Genomic DNA, 2,519 nt, shown 5'->3' on the forward strand with positions numbered 1-2,519 from the left:
GGCAAAGAGAGGCGTCTCATTATTTTTAAAGGATCCTAACTGTAGAGTCTGTCTGTTATACATAGAGTTTAAGTTCCTTTTTGGCCACTGAAAGCAGAAAAACCTACCCCCTGAGATGGGAACCTGTTGTGCGTGATCACTTCAGAAGTGAGGCACTGCTATTTATTCTTTCTGTCTCCCAAGTTCTGGCCCCTGAGGACATCTTCAAAACTGGCAAATAAGATAATAGTTACAGAAATTTTAGTTTGTTTATTTCTAGTCTCCTTTCAGATTATTTTAACCATGAAAAGGCCTTAGATTCTTTGGTCTTCCTGTCTTGATTTTTATCTTGAAGTATTTAGTGTTTGTATTCCTCTGCAGGCTTAAAAATAGTGTTTTAAATTCAATTCAGTAGAGCTTAGGAGTTAGAATAAAACCCTTGCTCCTGTGTGATGTCACAGCCCCTCACCTGCGTGGAATGTTCAGCACCCAATGTGACTCGGGGCTCTAGAGATCTTTGCTCGCTGCTGAGCCAGTGAGTCACACTCATGGTTGATGGCACCATGGTGGAATGAATGCTGTGGTTTAGTAAAGAAAGGGCGGGGAGACTCGAGAGTTACAGAAAAACGGTGTTGTCCATATTTTGTTGGTTAACCTGCTGTTTTCCCTCCCTGTAGAAAGATGAGAACGTATAACCATGATGTTTCAGCTACCTGGTAAGATTCCTGGAAAGAGCTGGTTCCGGTTTCTCTGCCAGTTGAGACCGAAGTTCGCTGAGGTTTCTCAGCTCTTTGCCTCTGAAGCACGGAGCTGAGAGCCAGGTTCTTGAAGAGGGAGGGAGGGTTTTGGGGGCGGTTAGTCACATGAGAAGTGCAGGGGCTGTGGTCAGAGACGCCAACTACTGGCTCTGCTTCGTGGGCCCAGGCCTCAGTTTCCCCTTCTAGCCAGTGAACGGGCTGGTTCCAGAGCTGCTGGCTTCACAAGTGTGTCTCAGTGGTGTTTCACTGTCCCGAGAGCTGTGGCTGCTGCGGGCTGGCCAGCACCAGTGTCTGTGGCAGGCCGGGGGAAGGTCAAGGAGACTACCAAGGGTATGCATGAGTTTGTGGATGGGACTTAACCCCATCCCGTTCCACCCTCTGGGTCCTCTCGTGAGGTGTCCCTGGAGCCAGGGTCCCCTCTGACGTGCTGTCTGCAATGTTTGTTCAGAAAATGCCCCTTCTTACACTTGTGTTTCCAAGTCTGGGCCCCCTCCCACCAGTAGTTCAGGCCCATTTGTCCCGGGGCCTTACTGCCCTCACTAGTCTGCTAGAGATCAAGGCAGACTTTCAGGAAGCCGGGTAGTGTCTAGTGGAGACTCACCTAACCAAGAACGCCAACTTCAGCAGCCTTGCAGTTCTCACAAACAAGCAGAGCCTGGAAAATTACTTTTGTGCTCAGGCGCTCAGTCGTGTCCAGCGCTTTGTGACCCCGTGGACTGTAACCCACCAGGCTCCTCTGTCCATGGGGATTGTCGAGGCAAGAATATGGAAGGTTGGTTGTCATGCCTTCCTCTAGGGGATCTTCCCAACCCAGGGATTGAACCCAGGTCTCATTGTGGGAGAACTCTTGACATCTGAGCCACCAGAGAAGCCCGAGAATACTGGAGTGGGTAGCCTATCCTTCGCCAGGGGAACTTCCCGACCCAGGAATTGAACCAGGGTCTCTTGCACTGCAGGCGGATTCTTTACCAGCTGAGCTACCCAGGAAGCTGTAAGAGCTTTACATTTTAAAGATGTATTTCCCAAGGTTATGGGCCTTAGCCTCTCACCATCGAGCCCACACTCTAGCACTCAGATGGTGCGGCATCCGATACATGTTCTGGATGCCCAGGCCCTTCCTTGGGAGCTGGGGAGTGAGGATGGGCAGTTGGGGCTGTCCCTGGCCAGCAGCTCAGGGCGTTCCTTGTGTATGAGGGCGGCAGGGCTACAGACTTTTCTTCATTTTAGTCTTGACACAGTGTGGGATTTGAGATACATTTTTGCTGCTTGATGATGATGGCAGATACCTCATTCCTCTTGTCCATTCTCCGTCTTGGGAGAGGTGCCAGCTACCCAGGACAGCTTGTGGAGCCTGCCGCCGGATGGGACCTCTCCTCCCCTGGTGTCTCCAGTCTGACCCCGTGAGTGCCTCCCCTCAGTTCAACCACCGTCCTCTCCCACTCCACCCCTGCAGCAGCCTCTTTCCGGCTTTCTCTCCCTGCCTTTCTCCATTCTGAACCCTGCAGCTGGGATGTAATTTGCATCGCCTTTGTGATTGTTCAGTCGCTAAGTTGTGTCCAACTCTGTCGGACTTTGCCTTCTCCTCTCCTTCACCCTCAGGGATGGAGAGACTTCTCCGGGAAGCTACCCGTAACTTCCAGAACTGGGTTACGTGTCCCATGACGCTGCCACGAAGGAGTCTCGTTAAGTTCCAGGGTCAGGATATAAAGTCATGCCTGGGATACAAATGGAGCGTGATAAAAATTCCTCTCTGAAACCCTGAGGAAGGTACCTTGCTGAAGA

This window comes from Bubalus kerabau, chromosome 4 (assembly GCF_029407905.1).
Source record: "Bubalus kerabau isolate K-KA32 ecotype Philippines breed swamp buffalo chromosome 4, PCC_UOA_SB_1v2, whole genome shotgun sequence".
Taxonomy (NCBI): Eukaryota; Metazoa; Chordata; class Mammalia; order Artiodactyla; family Bovidae; genus Bubalus; species Bubalus kerabau.